Source organism: Trachemys scripta, chromosome 3 (assembly GCF_013100865.1).
Source record: "Trachemys scripta elegans isolate TJP31775 chromosome 3, CAS_Tse_1.0, whole genome shotgun sequence".
In the NCBI taxonomy this organism is placed as follows: Eukaryota; Metazoa; Chordata; order Testudines; family Emydidae; genus Trachemys; species Trachemys scripta.
The window spans coordinates 28,071,748-28,093,233 of NC_048300.1; the positions used below are offsets into that span (position 1 = coordinate 28,071,748).

General features: G+C 40.3%; 1 protein-coding gene across 28 annotated transcripts in view; it reads right to left on the reverse strand.

Moving 5' to 3' along the window:
- Nucleotides 1-21,486, reverse strand: part of NRXN1 (neurexin 1) — a 1,212,452-nt gene that overhangs the window by 25,591 nt on the left and 1,165,375 nt on the right. The gene's annotated exons all lie outside the window — the stretch shown is intronic.

Genomic DNA, 21,486 nt, shown 5'->3' on the forward strand with positions numbered 1-21,486 from the left:
AGTAGATTCATTTAAACTGAGCCAGCGTATGCTCAGATGATCATTAGCGTATCTGCCATCACTCAGATTTATGTAAAGTCCTAAATGCCTGAGCATTTCAGACTTAAAATTTTATGATACAAAGATGCTCTCCATTTGTATTATAATGAGGCTCTACTTTTCTATACATTCATGTCATTTTTCAAAGGATGGTGTCAGATACCAAAAGCAGGCAATTGAAAATTTCATGAAAATTCTCTTCAGCCATTTTGTTCTAACAAGAATGAGAATATAGAGGGACAAAGTACTTGCATTTAGATGTTATTCTCTTCTCTCTATATCCAATATATAAGCTATGAATATATACAGAAAAAGCTGGCGGCATAAATCCTAGCCAAAACAGAGCATATTAAATTTATTGTAATTGCAGACACCATCAGAGGTGGTGTCTGGTGGTGAATATTTTTTTTTGCAATAATTATACTTGCATTCTTAAGAGTAGCTACAGCACCATATCAACTGCTACAGAATATTTACAACTTCTCAGGAAAAAGACTTGAGTGTCATTTATCATAGAATCATAGAATATCAGGGTTGGAAGGGACCTCAGGAGGTCATCTGGTACAACCCCTTGATCAAAGCAGGACCTAATCCCCAACTAAATCATCCCAGCCAGGGCTTCATCAAGCCTGACCTTAAAAACCTCTAAGGAAGAAGATTCCACCACCTCCCTAGGTAACCCATTCCAGTGCTTCACCACCCTCCTAGTGAAAAAGTTTTTCCTAATATCCAACCTAAAGCTCCCCCACTGCAACTTGAGACCATTACTCCTTGTTCTGTCATCTGGTACCACTGAGAACAGTCTAGATCCATCCTCTTTGGAACCCCCTTTCAGGTAGTTGAAAGCAGCTATCAATTCCCCCCTTGTTCTTCTCTTCTGCAGATTTGTAGACAGCTGCATGAAAACATATGCTCGATGTCTAGTCGTGGTCAAAAAAGCAAACAAAATGATCAGATGTATGAAGAATGGGTTAGAAAATAACACTGATCATATTAGAATCTCTTATGTAAAAGGGAATACTGTATCTAGTTCTATATAGATAACTATATTTCAGAAAGGATAGAACAGAAACAGAATGGTTCCAGATATGGGTTACCAAAATTATTAGAGGCATTAAAGATTTCCATAGGAAAAGACTGAATAGAGGGGAACTATTTAATTTGCAGAGGAGACAAATAAGAGGGCACATGATAGAGGTGTACAAAATAGTGAGTGGTGCATTGAAGAGAAATTGGGCACTCCTATTTAGCTTCTTATAATACAACAACAAGAGGGCATTCAATTAAACTGAAAGCCAACAATTTTAAAACTGATAAAGAGAAATACTTCTTTATATAATGTACAATTTCAGTGTACAGATCTTAGTTGGATTAAGAAACTAATAGATAGTTATAAACCTGATGAGAACATCCACAGTTACATTAGAAATAGAACTAGATAAGTGGTATCTACTTAAGTCAAACACTGAGGGCAGAGGTAGGCAACCTATGGCATGCGTGCCGAAGGCAGCACACGAGCTGACTTTCAGTGGCACTCACACTGCCCGGGTCCTGGCCACCGGTCCGGGGGGCTCTGCATTTTAATTTAATTTTAAATGAAGCTTCTTAAACATTTTTAAAACCTTATTTACTTTACATACAACAATAGTTTAGTTATATATTATAGACTTATAGAAAGAGACCTTCTAAAAACGTTAAAATGTATTACTGGCATGCAAAACCTTAAATTAGAGTGAATAAATGAAGATTCGGCACACCACTTTTGAAAGGTTGCTGACCCCTGACTTAGGGTATGTTTATACTGCAATTAAAAACCCACAATGGACCCTTGCAAGCTGACTCAGGCTTCGGCTTGTAGGACTGTTTAATTATGGTGTAGACGTTTGGGCTCAAGCAGGACACTAGGATCTAGGACTCTGTGAGGTGGGAGTGTCCCAGAGGTCAGGCTGCAGCCCAAGCCCAAACATTTACACTGCAATTAAACAGCCCCTTAGCTCAAGCCCTGCGAGCCCGAGTCAGCTGCGCTGCGGGTGTCTAATTGCAGTGTAGACATACCATTAGTGATGTTGTTAATAAAGAACTTTCTCTATCATCAAGTTATTCCATAATTGTCCATTTCAAGGTTACTTTTACATTCCCATGAAACATTTGGTACTGGCTACAGTTGGAGATATGATACACTGGTACATGGACCTCAGGCTGCAGCTGGAATATAGTCATTTCTATGGTCCTATATGGTACTTACCCAAACTGTGAGATGCAGAATATATTCATCAGTGTGGAATCTTACATTTAAGCACTTTTTGCAATGAATAAAGTGAGGAAATCTGTTCCATGTTCAGCTTTTAAACCTATGAGGAATATCACTTTGATGTAACACTTATTTCTCTACAGATGTTTAGCAATGTTGTTTATTATTCTTCCAGTTGAAGTTTTACAGCAAAGAATGTTTATTATAATAGGCTTATTCTTTGATGTGCCTCACAAATATTAAGGAACATGTGCTTACAACACTCTTATGAGGTAGGGAAGTGCTATTATCCCCATTTTACAGGTGGAGGACTGAGGCACAGGGAGATTAAGTGACTGACCCAAAGTCACACAAGAAGTCTATGGAAGACATCATAGTCCAGTGCCTAAACCACAGAATCACCCTTCCTCAGGGAAAACCACATTGTCAATCTATGAGATTGGCAAAGAGACTGGGAGATATAGGAAGAGAGAGAGACAAAAAACATGTCGTCTTTTTTTCTATACCACATAGACAAAATTGGAACTGTAGGTACCTACAAATATCCTAATACATTCCCAGGAGGGGGAAAAAACATTTACTGAGACAATTTAAGGCTGCACATTAATACCTCCCTCCATTTTTGAAAAATGGCCTAAGAAGACTCTGCAGTTGAAAACCAACCAACCTTAAAAACATGGAAATAAAAAGTTAAGCTCCTGCTTTAAGAAACAAATAAAACTGAAAAACCATGGGAAATCAGCCTGAGTCAATCAAATACTCTTAGCTACGTCCACATAGTCTCATCTTTACATTTTTCCTCCTACTTGTAACACTGAAGACATTCTCTTTGTGCAGTCTGCAGATGCCCAATCAAAAAGTTACGTCTGTGGTATAACACTTTGTCACCACTCTAACCTTTGCTCTTTCTAGCTAAGACCCATAAGTTGCATGCCTAAGAAGTTTCTATTATTATTTTGATGCAAAACTAACATTTGTACAAGTAGTGGGACATGGAATATTAATGCGTAGCAGAAAATGAGATTCTCTGCTATTCCATTGGTGTAATCAGGAATTGTTAAAGAATGTCTTTCGGCATGGACTACGCATTTCTGTAAAGAAGGTCATAATCTGAGCAACCCCTGTATGACTCATATGAAAGTGTGTGATGGATGGATAAAATTGTCTCTGGTTGTTCTGAGAGGAGGGCTGCAAGGGCAGAATTAAATGCTCTTAGGTGACCTTAACTCTGCTTTTCAATGCAGTTTGCAATGCACTTGAAATTATCAGAAAGAATTCTAAACTGTCAATGGGATTTTATTCCTTCTGCATCTGAAAGAATGAGGATTTTTTTCTGCATGTTTACTTACAAGGGATAAAAGTGGTTTTCTAATGTAGCTGGAACCTTATATATGAAGGGAGAACTACTGAGTGTATTTAACAGAGATCTATGAAAATTCCAGCTCTTGGTCACTTAAGGAGCATTAATGAGCAGAAAGAGGTGTTCTTGATTCTATTGTATGTAAATAAATGAATGCTCGGTTTTCTTTTAAAAAATTGTGATACAACGTGCAAACCATCATATATGCCAAGAAAGGTCTCACTACAACTGCTGAATATTCAAGTAAATTATATGTGTAAAACTGATTTTGTAACAATGCAGGTTTAAAAGCACTCAGTCATATAGCAGGATTGGACTGAAGGTGGAAGGGGCAAGATGATCTAAGAATTGTTTTCTTCCATGAAAAACACTTCCAAAATATTTGCAGTTTAAATATCAATTAACTATGTGTCACAAAAACAAACAAACAAACAAAGTAAAACCAAAAACCCAACATTGTTTACAAAGAGAGGACAAGGAAAGAGTGAAAGCTAAGTGGAGTGGCATTGATCAAAGTTAGCAATGAATGCTATTGAAGTGCTGAAGTCATTTTTATAATGGATTAAACATTAGCTCTAATTATATCATATATGAAAAATATATATAAAAATAAAATACTATGAGCCAAATACTAGTCCTTTCTCCAACAAACTTCCCATTTACTTCAATACTTCAATTACTGCCTAGATCAGGGGTAGACAACCTATGGCACGCGTGCCGAAGGTGGCAAATGAGCTGATTTTCAGTGGCACTCACACTGCCCGGGTCCTGGCAACCGACCCTGGGTCCGGGGGGCTCTACATTTTAATTTAATTTTAAATGAAGCTTCTTAAACATTTTTAAAACCTTATTTGCTTTATATACAACAATAGTTTAGTTATATATTATAGACTTATAGAAAGAAACCGTCTAAAAATGTTAAAATGTATTATTGGCACGCGAAACCTTAAATTACAGTGAATAAATGAAGACTTGGCACACCACTTCTGAAAGGTTGCCGACCCCTAGCCTAGATAAAGGCAGTAGGATTTAGCTCTAGAGTTCTAAGACTGCTAAGAGGTCGGTCCAGATAAATAATATCAAGAAGAGTAAAAGGTCAACATTAAACTTACAGTAAATTGCCTTTTTCTGGTGATTTTTAAGGGGACAAAGAGAGTTCAAATATATTAATATTCCAAAATGAATTGCCCTTGTTGTTACCACCCATGATAAACATTACCAATTTACAGGACACCTGCACCAAGCATTTTCATTAAACAAGGATTTTAAAATCAGAGCAAAATCCACCCCTATTTGCAGTGAGTGTCTAACAGGATAACATAAAAGCTGGTGTCATCATAATATGAAATCGGATTAGAATGTCTCTTGGGTGAATTGTTCAATTCATTTTAACAATGATAATCTAGTTGTAAGAGATTTTTGTTTTTAAATGGCGGGTGTACATCCTGAAAGGCCAACCCTGATTTCATTAGTTTTTTCTTTTCTTTGTGCATTACCATATTTTTAGGAGAGTTCAACTTAAATGATTGTGCAATGTTTAAGACAGAGTTTATTTTGTGATGTCCGGCTATTTAAAAAGTTGGACATTTGTGACATTTAAAAAAAAAAGATGGTCAGAAAACTTCATAATTATCAGACCTATATAAAAATTGGCAAAAATCACACATTGTAAAGGCTGGAAGTTGAGGAATAACTCCACATTTAGGCTCTGACCCTTACTTACTCACAAGAGTAGTCTCTCTGAAGTCTACATGATTACCTACATGAGTAAGGGCTGCTTGCAATAATAAAGGTTAGAGGATTTGGCTCTTAGTCATCACAGTGGAAATACAAAATGTCACCCAGCTGCAATCTTGCTTGGGGAAGGGAATGGTGATTGTTTCAAAGGAAGTGCTTGCCAGTCTTTCCAGCTCAAATAATTATGGCTTACTTGTGGCATTAGATACAATAACAGACTTTACAGCAGTGGATAAATATCAAACAGTCTCATGGGCTCTGGCCATTGGATGCTGATGATATGAGACTCTTTTCTGATATTACTTGGCTAACACTAGATTGCAGAAAACAACTGGGGATGAAGTAAGAATATGAAGTTGTGTATATAGTGAACAGGGGGCAGCAAACAGGGGAGTTTGAGAGGGAGTTTGTAGGAGTAAGAAAGACTAAAAGCAGCATGGTTTGGAAAGACTGTGTCACCAATGCCAACACCTGCCCCTGTGTCCAGACTGAAAACCTGACCATGGATGCCCTACCCAGGTCCTGGTGTGGATATGCGGAGACTGTGGCCTGCATTACCCCATCATGGAAAGCAACGCTGGGGGGACCATCCAGTGTGAGAGATGCCTACTGTAGGATTTTTCAGAAGGTAGGTAGGAGAGCTACAGGAGGAGGTGGCTACGCTGAGGAGCATCCGTGCACAGGCAGGGACAGTTCTATGTATTTTGCCGCCCCAAGCACGGCAGTCAGGTGGCTTTCGGCGGCATACCTGAGGGAGGTCCACTGGTAATGCGAATTCGGCGGCATGCCTGTGGAAGGTCCACTGGTAATGCAGATTCGGTAGCATGCCTGCGGGAGGTCCACCGGTCCCACGCCTTCGGTGTACCCACCACCGAATTGCCGCCGAAGCCGCAGGACCAGCGGACCTCCCACAGGCATGCTGCCGAAGGCAGCCTGACTGCCACCCTCATGGCGACTGGCAGGCCGCCCCCCGTGGCTTGCCATCCCAGGCACGCACTTGGTGCACTGGTGCCTGGAGCCACCCCATGCACAGGAAGAGTTAATTGAAAACATGCATATGGAGACCTTAAAGTTTGAGGACGAAATCCAGCTGGAGAGTAATGCAGTAGCACCACTGGGGGAGGGGGAAGCTGCTCCTTCACAGGGAGGAACTTGGATGCTGCTTACTTCTGGCAGCAGGCAGTGCTCCATCCCTGCTCCCAAAACACGGTCCATAGAGACAAAAAAATGGCATGCTGCCCTGGCAATTAGGGATCAGGAATATCCTCCAAAAGTGGTGGAGGAGAAGCCATGTGCCCCCAAAGCTGGGATGATCACCACTACCACTCCCAAGAGAAACAAAGGGTGGCGGTCAGTGACTGCCTTCTAAGGGGGACAGAGGCATCCATCTGCAGGCCTGACCTGGCATCCCAGGAAGTGTGCTGACTGCCAGGGACCTGTATACAAGACATTATGGTATGGAAAGATTGCTGAAGATCATCCAGCCCTCTGATTACTACCACATTTTTCTCATCTATGTGGGCACTAATATGGCAAAGCATGACCCTGAGCAGATCAAAAGTGACTACAGGGTTCTGGAAGTGAGGGTGAAGGAGTTGGGGGCCTTATGGACTAGTTCAGGGATGGCATTCCATGCTTAGCATAGAGGATAACATGAAAGAAAGCATGGAGACAATTGTGGAAAAGTGGACTAATGGGTGGTTTCGGATGGTGTTACTGGATGGGCAGAGGGTGTGGGGAGAGGGTCAAAATGGTAACGGACAAGGACAGATAATTGGGTAGGCGAAGAGATGCTACAGGAATAGCCAGAAAGGTAAAAAAGAGCATTAGGAACATTCAGTGCTCTGAAGACCAAAGGAGAACTGGATTTTGGGAAGGACAGATGACTGACAGTATCAAAAGTGCTGAGTAGGAGGTGAATAAAGTAGAGCCCAGAGATTCAGTTAGGAAGAGGTTGTTAGAGATCTTGGAGAGAATAAGTGCAATGGAGTGCTGAGAACAGAAGCCGTATTCAAGGATGGAACTAGAGGAACTTGAGGAATTATCCTGGGAGGTTCTCTGGCCTGTGTTATACAGGAGGTAAGTAAGACTAGATGATCACAATGGTACCTTCTGGACTTGGAATCTATGTAATAATGCTTACAGATGGCATGTCATTGAAGCTGGTTGAGGGGTTGGAAAAGAGGATGTGAGGTATAAAGATTCTTTATAATATGAGGTATATCAGGCAGGAACTCAGTGACTATAGACAAAGGACCATGGGAAAACATAATTTCAGATGTAGGACTGGGGATTAAACCTCTTCTAATTGTATGTCTCTCCTTTTCCCTAGTTCTTTGTTATCAGATCTGTTCACACTATCACATCATTTTTTTCCCCTGGGAAGGCATATTAAAATACTTTTGCATCAGCCCAATGAAAATTATCATAGTACAACTGATTTTTAGACATGGAGGGCTGCTTTGACTTAACAAGAAAAAAGTATAGACCAAGAACTGAGATATAAATAACAGATTGAGAAAACCCACAGATAGATGCTGCTGTTGTCTTAATTAGCTATTGCAAATACAGATTTTTCCCCAAACAGTTCATGTAATATTTACAGAAGAAATAATTGTTCAATGCTTATTGTGCTTTTTTTCTTTTCTTTACTGTTTGGACACATTACACTTCTAAGAAGTAAACTATTTTACTGAAAATTAATATATCAGATATATTTTTATTTTTTTAAAATGTGGAATAAAATAAGTCAAACCAATGGCTGGCAGAAACAGAGTATGAAAAATCAGGAAAGAGTTCATGTGGAAAAAAATCAAATTTCATTTTTGGGACTGGATTAACAGATCAATTTTCTACCCAAGACTGTGTAATTTAAATTTAATTTACTATGTATGCAGCTGAACTCTATGACTGGCTGTTGAAACAGTTGTGAAAAGAAACTCAAATATGTTACATTAATCAATCCTATTCCTCAATTAGCTTCTCCCTGGTGTTTATAACCTTCCACACAGTCTGCTGAGAAAGACATAGCAGCGATCTAGCAGTAATATCAGCCCTAGATGACATCCCATTTGGAAAGGGTTCTCTAAATTTGTATTTAACCTGGAATAGGTCAAACAAGTACATCTGTATCAATTTAAACTAGTCTACCCCATATGAAAGCTGAACCTCAAGAGAGCTATCTTGATGCTTAATTTTTGTAATTTTTTTTTTTTTATCTAGCAAGAAGCCTAAGTTCCAGATGTATTTCCTTTCTTTGTGTTTTTAATAAAATTTACCTTTTTTAAGAACAGGGTTGGATTTTTGTGTCCCTAGGAGGTTTGTGCATATGTTGTTTAATTAGCTGGTGACAACAGCTGATTTCCTTTGTTTTGTTTTGTTTTTCAGTTCTTCCCCGGTGTGTGTGTGTGTGTGTGTGTGTGTGTGTGTGTGTGTGTGTGTGAGAGAGAGAGAGAGAGAGAGAGAGAAAGGAATTCCTTCCTGTGGGGTACCCTCAAGCCCTAAGTGCGCCTTTCTGGGTTCTCAAAAGGGTTTTTTTTTTCGCATTTGGGTGGTGGCAGCATCTACCCATCTAAGGTCAGAGAGAAGCTGTAACCTTAGGAGTTTAATACAAGCCCAGAGTGACCAGTATTAATTTTTAGAATCCTTGAGGGGCCCCCACCTTCTGCACTCGAAGTGCTACTGTGGGGAATTAGCCCTGACATGGTGGCAGTGCAGTGGGGTCATTCTGAACCAGAAGCACAAACCTCAGGATTTTAAAAGGACACATTTTTCCTTTTAGCAGCCTGCAAAGCCAGGGAGTTTTCTTTTCTTTTCTTTTCTTTTCTTTTCTTTTCTTTTCTTTTCTTTGGTGCCTGAGATTGAACAGGCACAGAAAGAGTCCAGCGTGCCAAGCCAGGGAGTCCAACAAGCAGACCTCATAATCTTCACGAGGATTGCTTAAGCAATTTAAAATTTCTCAGTACAAAATAATAAATGATAAATGTTGATGGGATAAAGAAATCTGCATCTGGGGATGAACAACCTATGGATTCTATCATCCTAAACAAGCATATTGGCCTTTGGCCACACTTACTTGTAGTTAGAAAGATAAAAAAAAACAAAAAACTTTGCATGTCCCTTTTGCAGCTATTTTTATGAATGCCATGATCAGAGAGAGACACACAATTAGGTAATGAAAGAAACACAGTCAGTGGGGGGGGGGGGGACGACAAATGGTTGGTATTTCACAGATAATAGACAGTACTCCATCATGGAATCTGTTACAATATAGAATACTGAACACTAGTTCGCTCCCACCATGTAAATGGAGGTTTTGTTTTGTGGATATCTAAGCATAATATATGTCATTGTTTACCTATAGTGGAGTGGAGCAGTACTAATATAACACTCTTCCAGAGGGGAATATGGTAGCAAAGATGGCAGATGGACCCCCGTCTCAAGGGTCAGAATAACTAAGCTAGTCACAGGAAGGTGAACATTGTACCACTCTTTGTATCATTCCCCCTGCATAGGGAGGGAAGACAGGCAGTATTACCAAGGACAAACCATTTTAAATACTTCTATGGGCTGAAATAATGTGCTGAATCTTTCTATCTAATTGCTTTCCTCCCCCAAGCATCACAACTCAATTTCGGGGTTACAAAGGGAGTCTGTACTGCATCAACAGTCAAAAGGAAGTTGAAGTTGACATGCCAATAACTCTTAGAAATGTGAACTCTTAAAATACTGAGCAGTATCAAATCCACCATTAAAAATAAACATTCAATGTAACAGCCCATTGTTCCAGTGTGCTTTGAATTTCTGGTATTTATAATGCAACTAATCCAAATCTCGAAGTCAAGGACTGGTGCAAGTATTTGGAAAAACACTTATCAATAACAATGGGCAAGAGAGTGTTCTATGGAGCTTGTTTCTCAATGTGTAAAACTCCCATTAAAACTAATGAAAGTGAGACACACATGCATTGAAAGGAGAATATGTTTAAATGACTTTCAGTAAGAAGCAGAATCTTCATTCAGTGGCTGGCCTACTGTAGTGTTTTTACACGTGTTTGGATTTGTCAGTTTAATTTCATAATGGCATAAAAACAAACAAACAAAAAACCCAGCTCTACTCTCTTTTTAAAAAATAATTGCATTAACTAGTCACAGGTGAAATAAACTATTGGAAAGTCAGCATGGGACCAAATTCTGTGTGTCCAGGAACTGCTTCTATTGACTTTACTTGGAGGTACATGTACACATTAAATGGCATCATTTGGCCCTCAAGACCCTATATACCATTGATTAGTATACAGGCTTGATTTGTTCTGAAAAAGGAATATTCAGTCTGAATATGAAACAGGAGGAAATAAAAAAATCTACAATCACCATTTGACTAGTAAATGTTTAATACAGTCAGCACCTTTGTACAGCGATTTCAATGGACATTATAGGTGGCACAGGTAGCAATGCCTAGAGCTAGTGTTGTCAAACACTTTCTATTATAAGACCCAGTTTACAGTTGTTTAGAATTTTTCCAGACTCTAACTATTTGGCCTGAAATTTTCCATGCTGGGTGTCCCCCTGATATTGATTTTTTTTAAAGGTTTTAACTAAAATGGTTTAATCATTTCTCAGAAGGAGATTTGGGAAAAACGAATTGTTTTGCAGTGTTAAGAAAATTCTTATAACTGTTTTATTGAGAAACTCTAGCACCTTCATGGTTTGGAGCAAGGGCTTGAAGTTTGGTAGACAGGTTGTGTGTCACTTTGGTGTCAGGGATGAGCCTTTTGCCACCTGTATGAAAATCTACCAAAATTTGGCCAAGCTATAAGCCTGTAAAATATTTCAGTTTGCATATGCTCAGTAGAGTCTTGTTAGAGATTCTATGAGCACTTCATACCAGGGATGCAAGGGCTGAGCAGGACTTTCTCTGAAATGGCTACTATCTGCATTTGTAAGGCTGGGCATGGTAACTGAAAGCAGGGAGATTGTTTGTCCTGTGCTCTCAATGCTACCCAGACATCCCAGGCAGTGTGGATGAAAAAAAGAAAGAAAAAAAAAGCACCATGATTCAGGTGCAAAGGATCTTGGCCTGGGAGGTGAGGGGAGAGGAGATGATGAGATGGGAGTTAGGGGCAAGAGGCTAGGGTGCGTGAGAGATGACTCGGACCAAGAGCCAGGTGGGAGGGGGCTGGGACAACTTGCAGTGGGAGTGGGCTTGCGGGGGGGGGCAACTCAGACTGGAATATAGAGCTGAGGGGGATTGGGACAAGAAGCTGAGTGCAGGTAGGGTTGGGGAGGACTGAACTAAGGCGCTGGAGGGGCGATTGGGATGAGGAGCTGGGGGAAGGTGGTGACTAGGCTAAGGAACCAAGTGGGAAGGAGAGGTGGGGACTGGGACTAGGATAAAAACAGGCTAGATGAGCCAAGAGCAAAAAGGTCTGTGACTATTAGAGAACACTCCCGTGAGAACCCAGAACAAAACCCAGGATTCTTGAGTCTCATTATTACTCTATTGTGAAATGTACTAGCAAAGAGTGGGTGTGTGCTTGCATGATCCCCTGCTAGTGGGTAGGCCATGGAGCAGATGACAATCTACTACTGCTATTTCAAGTTTACTCAAGTACCCTGTTTACTCAAGTACCAGAGGTCTATGCGTGGATCTAATGGTTCCAATCCTGCTAAAGACCCATGTGGGCATCAAAGTGATGCCACAGTTTGCTTTTTTTAGAACCCACAACATTACATATAAAAAACTACATTAAAAGAATGCTAAGTACAAAGTTAAGCACTCAAAAAGTTAGAACTTGCCAGAATTAAGGTTGCCTGTGCAATCTTAATTTGATCCCCTTGTTCATGGGCATTATGATATAGTTTTTTTATTAGATATTGGTGTAGCTTGATAATGCCATGCTACATGTCCTCAGATAGTGTAAATCTATGTAGTGCTGTTAACTTCGGGGGAGTTACACCAGCTGTGAAAATGGCCTATAAAGTTAGGGGAAATTACTTTTAATATCTGAAAAAAGTTCAAGTAATTTTCTGAATTTTTAATCTGTTTAAAACTGATTAATATTAGGAATGCAACATGGAATTTATGCAATTACTCAGCATATGGTACAGAATTTAAAACAGAACAGATTGGAAAATTATTGCTTAATACAAAACCACGTTCAGTAAATTCCTATTTGTATTTTGATAAAGTCTTGTCATTCTTTGGTACGATTTTTACAAGATACACCCTCTTAAAATTATAATGATTTCATTGTTAAATTACAAAAATACTAAAAGGTGAATTGATCAAAGACTAAACAACAAGAAATGGTGAAGCTGCTCATTAAAATTCAAAGACATTTAGCAAACTCTTGAGTCAAATTCAGAGGTGAGTCTAAGACAGTCTACAGGGAGTCTTTGTTGGTGTAACTTACTCTTTCTTCTGGACCCCTAGATGAGCATGTTATGTCAAGACAAATTATGACTAAACTCCAATAGCCTTATTTTCTTAGGGCTTGTCTACATGGAAAAGTTATACACCTCTACCCTGATATAACGCGACCCGATATAACATGAATTCAGATATAATGCGGTAAAGCAGTGCTCGGGAGGGGGGGAGGGGGCTGCACACTCCGGCGGATCAAAGTAAGTTTGATATAATGCAGTTTCACCTATAATGCAGTAAGATTTTTTGGCTCCTGAGGACAGCGTATACTAATAAAAGGTAAGGAGTGCAATTAAAGAAATACAATTATATTTGTGTAACTCCCCATGTGGACACACTTTCTCTGGATTAAAAACTGGCTTTTTTCAGTTTATTTTATGCTGCTATGGAAAGGGTTTAAACTAAACCAAAAAAAGCCACTTGAAGCCACTTTTCCCCTCTCCTAATTGTGGGTCGGCAATGGAGCTGAAACACCCAGCATTAAGACTGCTTGAAATTACTCTGGAACCGCTTTACCAGCCAGGGATCCAGAAAACCACAGCACACTATGCCATGCTCCTTTGCAATGTCTGGAAATCCTCAGCTGCTCTCTTCCACTAGTGCAAAGCAGGAGCTGGGACCCAGAATCTGCCCCAGAAAGCACTATATAAATAATAACTAATGTTATTATTAGGCATGCTCAATAAAACTGAAATGTATTCAATAGGGAGTCTCAGCACTTTGAGTCAAAGAGCTCCTAATAAGCAGGAACACAACTTAGGTCACAATGTGCAGTATATTTTTTTAAAGAAATAATAACTCTGAAATATTATTTTGCTTGATTTTTACAGCATGCTTATGCTGTAGCATTTAAGCTCTAGTAAGGAGTGAGGGAAACACACACAAGTTATATGATGCTGCCCATAGAGAATTTCTTCTCCTGCTCAGACCAATTTGCAAAGATTAATTATGTGGAAGGAGCTGTGCAATGTTGAATTATATGACAAATGAACACTATTACAGCACATGATTTCAACTAATGTTCCACTATGCCTTTCAACTTTTGAATTTTAATTAGTAAAACACAACAAAACAAAAACCACACCAACCCCCTAATCATTACATTATATTTCCAACTTGGGAAGGCATTTTGTTTCACACTAAAGAAAACTGCAGGTGTGAACACAAGGGAGACAGACCTTGGAAATTCTTACTTTGTTGCTATAGCAATAGTTTGTGAGAATGTGTTTGAGTTGCAATTTAGCTCTCCTGTATACAGCTGAGTTCATGTATGTTGGATCCAATCACTGGGGGCACAATCTCTTCAGTTTATTGTGCCCTAACAGATTTGTAAATTACTTAAGTTAGTGACAGGCTTCAGATAACTGGGGATTGAAAAACTATTCAATTTCTTTTGTTGCACTACTTAACATTGTTCTATAAAGCTGCTCAGATCTATGCTTTCAGTTGGATACTTACCAATTTTTGCCTCTGTATGAAGTTATGTAAGTAAATTCTGAAAGTAATCCATTATTTTTTCTGTATTATTGTGAACACCAACTTACTCAAATCAGACCTGCATTTCTATTATTGAAAAATATTATATTTATTTAAGATACATTCATTTTGAAAGCAAAATACAAAAAACTTGGAACATGAAAAAGTTGTTTAACTATTCACTCTAACAAGGTTCTCTGCAAACCCAAAGTTTCAGCATTCTCAAAGGTCTAAGGAACAGAAACAGTTAAAATGTCTGAATTGATTATAGATGTTGTCACAGGATGGCACTGGCCCTTTAAGAGGAAAGAGGCCAATGCACCTGTGACTGGTTGGCTGAATCCCATTTGTGCCCTAAAGAAAAGAAGACTGGGTGAATCAGTCAGGAAGGGGACAGAGAGAGCATATGTGGAACTCTCACTGCCTGAGAGAGAACTCTGGAGCAAGAGGAAGGCCCAGCAGACTGCCCGAGTGCCCACTGTCCTGTATATGGTACAGGGAGCTGCAAAAAGCCCAGGAGGAACATGAGACTTTTAGTAAGCCCAGGATGCCTGTGTCAGAAATACAATTAAGTTCAATCTATGGAAAATAAATGACACTTTACAATGCCTATGATATAAAGTGGGCACCAGTGGGCCCAAATCAAAACCCAGAGCTGAACAGTCCTGAACTTTGGGAAACTCAGGTCTAGATCTGGATCCATTTGTAAAGCAATCTATGAAATATTAAAGAAACACATAATAGAAGGATTACAATGAAATGGCTCAGAGGTATAGGAAATAAGAGCCACCTTTTAAAATGTGTGTGCCCAGACGACCAGCTTATATACTCGATGGCCAAAAACCAAAGTTTTGCATACTCCACAACAAGATTAAGGGTGACAGAATCTGACTGTGGAGGGGAGCGCAAGTTACACACAAAAATTGGCCCCAAATATTTTCCTTAATGTACTGTTTCTTTTCATACACAATTAGTTTTATTCATTGATTTAGCATTTTCAAAACTGCTTCACCAGCAAGCCTGGATCCTGGGAGTGCACAGTGTTTAGTTACAGTTACAAAGGGTTTTTCTGTAAATGATCCATCAGTGGTACAAAGTGTCCTAGATAAAATGAGTCCACAGACGATCCCACTACCCACTGCATTTGCTTACAAAGATGACAAAACTTCTCAGTATAGCTTTATTAGCTACATGGCTTGGCAGTTCTTTAAAATTCACTTCCCTTTATTTGTGACCTATCTACATAACAACATCCACACATTTACGGAATGACTTAACAGCAGGCTTGTATGTAATAAAAATGCTGTAACTTCCCTCCTTGTGGCTTTCAAACTTTCTTCTGCAGCAATGTTTGAATTAATGGAATGAGTACAAAATAATTAACCATGCAAATCATCACCCAGGCATTTTGATACTGTGCCAAGGAGAGCCCCAGAAAATGGCTATAAATATATAAACCAGGGCTCTCTTACTATGGCAGCCATTTTGCATTGTTTCAGAATATTGTGAAATCCAATTAGTTAGCACCTTTAGAATATGTGGAGTGAAATTTCTATGCTAATCAAAGTAAATCAATATTTGGAACAGACTGGTCAGGGTTGCCAACTTTCTAATCGCACAAAACTGAACACCCTTACCCCGCCCACTGCCCCACCCTGTCCCACCCCTTCTCTGAGGCCTTGCCCCCCCGCTTGCTCCATCCCCCCTCCCTCCATCACTTGCTTTCCCCCAACTTCACTCACTTTCACCAGGCTGGGGCAGGGGGTTGGAGTGTGTGTAAGGGCGGGGCGGTGTAAGGGCTCCGGCTGGGGGTGTGGGCTCTGGGGTGGGACTGGGGATGAGGGGTTCAGGAGAGTGCTCCAGGCTGGGACTGAGGGTTGGGGCACTTGGGGGGAGGGCTCCGGTTGGGATAGTCTGGGGGGTTGGTGATTAGGGGTTTGGGGTGCAGGAGGGGACTCTGGGCTGGGACAGGGGGTTGGGTGCGGGGGGGGGAGGGCTCTGGCTAGGGGTGTGCGTTCTGGGGTTGGGCTGGTGATGAGAGATTTGAGTTTCAGGAGGGGGCTCCGGGCTGAGGAGTGCAGGAATGAGTGCGGGGTCCCGGCAGCGCTTACTGTGGCTCCCAGAAGCGGCCGCCGGATCCCTGTGTCCTCTCGGTGCATGGGCAGCCCAGGCAGCCCTGCGCTGCCCTCAGGCGCCATTCCCGCAGCTCCCATTGGGTGCAGTTCCTGGCCAATGGGAGCTGCGGAGCCGGCACTCAGGGCGGAGGCATTGTGTGGAGCCTCCCTGGCCGCCCATGCGACTCGGGACTGCAGTGACCTGGCAGGTGCTTCCAAGAGCTGTGCAGAACCAGGGAAGGCAGGGAGCCTGCCTTTGCCCCAGGCCCCCGCAGCGCCGCCAACTGGACTTTTAACAGCCCGGTCATTGGTGCCGATCAGAGCTACCAGGGTCCATTTTTGACAAAGAGTTCAAGTCGAAAACCAGATGCGTGGTAACCCTAGTCAGTCCCCACAGTGCTCTCACTGGTAGAGGGGACATTTTTTAGCTGCATTAGACAGAGTACTAGCGCCCAGTTTATGTGTAGTGTTCAGTGCATAGAGGTTCTACGTGGAGTTTTCTTGCCAGATCAAGCCCACTGGTTTTGTTTTGTGTCTAAAAATAACAAGAACAGAGCATTGTGTAGGCAGTGGTAACAGTGAGCAGTTTTGAACAGGGGTTGCAGTATCAGAGCTGAAATTTGTTTTCCCTGCCCAACCCTCCAAGTTAAGGAGGCAGGAATCTGCTGTTTTCTTAAGAAAAGGGTGGTGCTCTTATTGAGGGCCAACATTTGGACCACCGCACACAGCACATGGATCCACTGATGAGAATTTCCACAGGAGCTTTAGAGGAGGAGGAAAATAAATCTTTGGATTTCAGCCAGAAGATACCACTCTTCTCACTTTCCAGGGGAGTGAGCACAAACCACCCCCAGCTGCCTACATACAATTTCTCATGGGGCTGAAACAGAAACGAACTGTATTTGGTAGCTATTAGTCCCATAGGTTAATATCCTAATTCTAGAAGGTGATAAGATACTGTAGGGGTGGGCATGGTATTCCTATACCAGGAATCAGAATGGAATCACTGTCTCTCGAGACTGTGGCTATTACTACCCTTCAGGGCTGCAGTAGCTCGGTGGCCACTGCACACTATTGCTACAAGGAAGAATCTTCATTGTTGTAGTCCAACAACTGTTCCTACTCCTCCACCCAATGTCATCCAAAGAACCAGTGCACTGGGGAGCAATGATCTCTGTAAGGCAAAGTTCTGCAGTCCACAGGAGATGCAGAATCCCATTATCCTGTTCCACTTCCCAACCTTTCCCACAGTGGAACTGCACCAGTTCTGCTGGGTCAAGGCCTCCACGGCTATGATGGAGGAATAAGATTTGGCCCTAAGACTCTCGTGGTCTGATCCTCTGTGGTGCCACAATGTTGTCACTTAACTCCTGTTCTCTCTACCAGCTGCAACATAGCCTGGGTTTTAATACTATTGTGCTCAACAATTTACCATCGCGTTTTCCTACCCTTCCCCTTACCCCCCCCCCAATCCCAAATGTTCAAAGTCCTAGCTATTTAAAGCTACAACATGGAAATCATGAAAACCTTGACTTCAGTGACATCAATGACATACATACACTGCTATTGCAACATTCAGATGGCCTTTATTTCTTGTAAAACAAAGAGTGAAAGCCTTTCACACAGTGCTAGTTTTTTTTTGTGGATATGAAAGTGGGTACATTACAGCAGGAAAATGATAGCTGCAGTGGTTTTAGCTATATATCTGTAACATCTTACACCGACTTAGCCTTTCAAATTAAAGCAGCTACAAGGAAGGCAAAAGGCAGATCTGTTCCCCTTAGAGCCCTCTTCACTTGATTAGCTACTGTATGTTGTCTTTATGTATTCTATGAAAATTACCCGAAATAAAAGATGGGCACTAACAAACAATGAATACAGCAGTGGCTGGTGAGTTTTATAAATATTTAAATGGAGATGAATTAATACTTTGCTTCTAAGAGGCAGCAATGGGGATTCAGACCTGTTGCTCACATCAGCGTATTGAATAGAACGTGCTGCACCACTCTACCACGCCTAATGACATTTTTTTTCCGTGACACAGGATTTCTTAAGCTTTATGGGGTATAGTGAATGCTTTGTAGATTAGGTGTTTCAAGTGACTCTGTTCTGGAAGTTAAATCTATCATTATAAGATTATGTTAATAGCTAAACCTCAGCTGTATATGTCAATTTGTACTTCAGAAAGACTGTTATCCTCTGCCTCAATTTAACACTAGCAAAAGACTGAGTGTTTAGCTTCTCTTACGTAAATAGAAAAAATAAAGCAAATGCAACCACCATATCTTTCTATAAATCAAAAGTTCTGAAAATTATGGAGTGAAACTTCAAAGACATGATTATAATTTACAAATGCAGCTTGGAGAGGGCAAATTTCTCAGGAAAGCACTTTCAATTACACCAAGCACTTGCAAAATATTCTTGATTAAACATGAGGCATAAGTATCAATAAAGATAATTTGTCTCCTTTTCATTTACTACCAATCTGACCTTATTGTTACAATTATTAAGAAACGGCTTTATATATTAATACAAGAACATGTATGTTTTGAATCTCATGATCACTAAACAGTCTGCTAAGAGTCAGCTTGCTTTGAAGGATAACAAATTATTCACAACAGAGCAGGATTTTTGTTTGTTCCCCATGCCCCGTGATTACATCCTACAATTTTTATACGACATCCTTGTTTTTGCATCTGATATGAAATCCCATAAATCACATCATTTTACAGGGAACTGAAACTAGTTTCATTTGCAACAGAACACTTTCGCCTTCGAATGTCTGCAGCGCTTTATAAAATATGTATTGATAGGAGGCCTAAAAATACACATATGGGAGGCAAAGTATTAAAATGGATAATTATTTAGCAGACTAAGCCACAAGGTTTCACACCACGTGGTTCTTATTAGGCATAGTTGCCTAGATATCAGACTTATTTTCAGACATATGGTTATAAATATTTTCATTTAAAATGAATAATTTAGCTCATTGAGCAGATAGATAAGGAATATATTCCTTGCTCTTTCAAGGTCTCTCAGCAAAATCTTGAGTTACAAGAACAGACGTCAGGACACATGTAAACAATTCAATGTCCTTCCATCTATTTGTTTATTTGTTTGAAACCAGCATTTAATTATTCTCTCTGTGACACACACTATGTATTTTGGTTCCAGTGTCAGTATGATGCTGAAATACAAAGATGCTGTTTCAGCCCTGGCACTTCCTGTTGTGACTTCATATGACACCAAAAAATTTTATCCTCTGAAATCCACTGGGCTTTCACAGTTGAATACTAATAAACCATGGTATTCTTCTTAATGAAAATGGAAAGGCAGTCTTTTTTCCTATCTAATTAAATCAGTAATGACAAACACTCTCTAACCGTGGTTTGAGACATATGAATTCTCCACAGAAGTTCTCCAGTAGAGACTTGGACAAGGAATCTAGATACCTGAAGATACATTCAGTGTCTATCCCCCTCAAAGTTACTTTCTGACAAAACCCTTAATTCATTTTGCAGCTCAGGGTGACATTTTGTGTGTTATACAATGGCTAAACACTGCTCACTTCATTCATGTGTAGAGTCACACTGGCTTCAGTGGGTGAGAATGGCAAGGAAGATGTGGCCCTGCAACATTATTATCATGCTGATGGGATATCATTATCAGACAACAGCAGTGCTCTATCTCATTTAGCACCATCCCTGCCATTTGAAAACACTACTGGAAGGGGTCCAAGCAAGAACATGGTTGAACTTAGGGGAAGTTCAGGTAGGGAGTCAAACTTCACAGCTCGGGCTCATCTCTAAAAGATAAATCTGAAATGGAACACTACTTGAACTTTGGGGCGGTTTGGATTTGACTCTGTTCTGGAAGTTAAACTCTGTAAAATCCAAACTCTGTAGCTTGCACCTAGTTACCTTAGCTTTCTGGATTGAGGCAACTAAAAGTGCTGCTTAGAAGCTCAATTGGCATTCCCATGAAGTGGCATCAAGTATTAGTCCAAAGAAGTGTACATGCAAAAGACTCCCCGTCTGACTAGTGGAGAATAGTGGTTTGTTACTAACGAATGCTGCTGTGGCAGATGGCTCTTCCCTCTCTCAGAGCACTCATATTTTTCAGTCACTACAGGGTCAACAAAAAGCAGAACTGGGCAATTTTCTATTAATTGCATGATCTGCCTTGTTTGGTAGACTGACAACTATGCAATTTCCAAGGCTATGCTAGGTTTTCCAAAGAAGATGTCTCTGCATTAATCATAAGTGAGGAATAAAGGACTAAAAATGATTGCTGAGCAAATTATCTTAACATTAAGCCTCAGCCAAGATCTGGATGCTTATGTCACTAACTTGCTGGTGTATCTTATCCACAGATACAGGTCTGTCATGGTGTATTTCATTATGTACAAAGTCCTATATAAGATGGTGCTTAGTGGTATCAACTATCCCCAGATGTATAATGCCTCACTGCCTCTCATATCAATAGCACTTGCATTATTCCCCTGAAAACAAAAGACAAAGGGACTTGAATGCTATCAAGGATTTCTACTTGATGAGTGAAACAATTCTAATTGAGATTTAATGTACACTTCACCTGGTTAAGCACAGAGCAGAGCCAAGAGAAATGCTTGTGGAACAAAGCAGAATTAAAAAAAAAGTTCAAAAGCTAATTAAAAATGGTTAAGATTTAGATGGTTTAAATAAGAACCCGTCAGAGTCCAAGACCTGGGCTAAGCACTGCTTAGCTTCACAGATAAACATTTGAACTCCCTGTATTGTTCTCTGCTAACCCAGACACTAATTTAAAAAAATAATTTACCAAAAATGTAAGCTTACCTGCAGAACAGGATAATGACTAAATATTTTTAACTCCTCTCTCTCTCTCACACACACACACACACACTAGGCTATAAAATAGGGATCTTTTTTTTAAATAAATCTCTGCATTAAGTACTATTATAAATATATATTTGGCATAGCACAGCTGCTGTCACATAATTTATTATTTTTGTTTTAGCAGTATGCTAAGGGACTGTTCCAAGTAACTGGGATCTTCACTGAACTTTAGTTCGGGTGCTCAAGGCA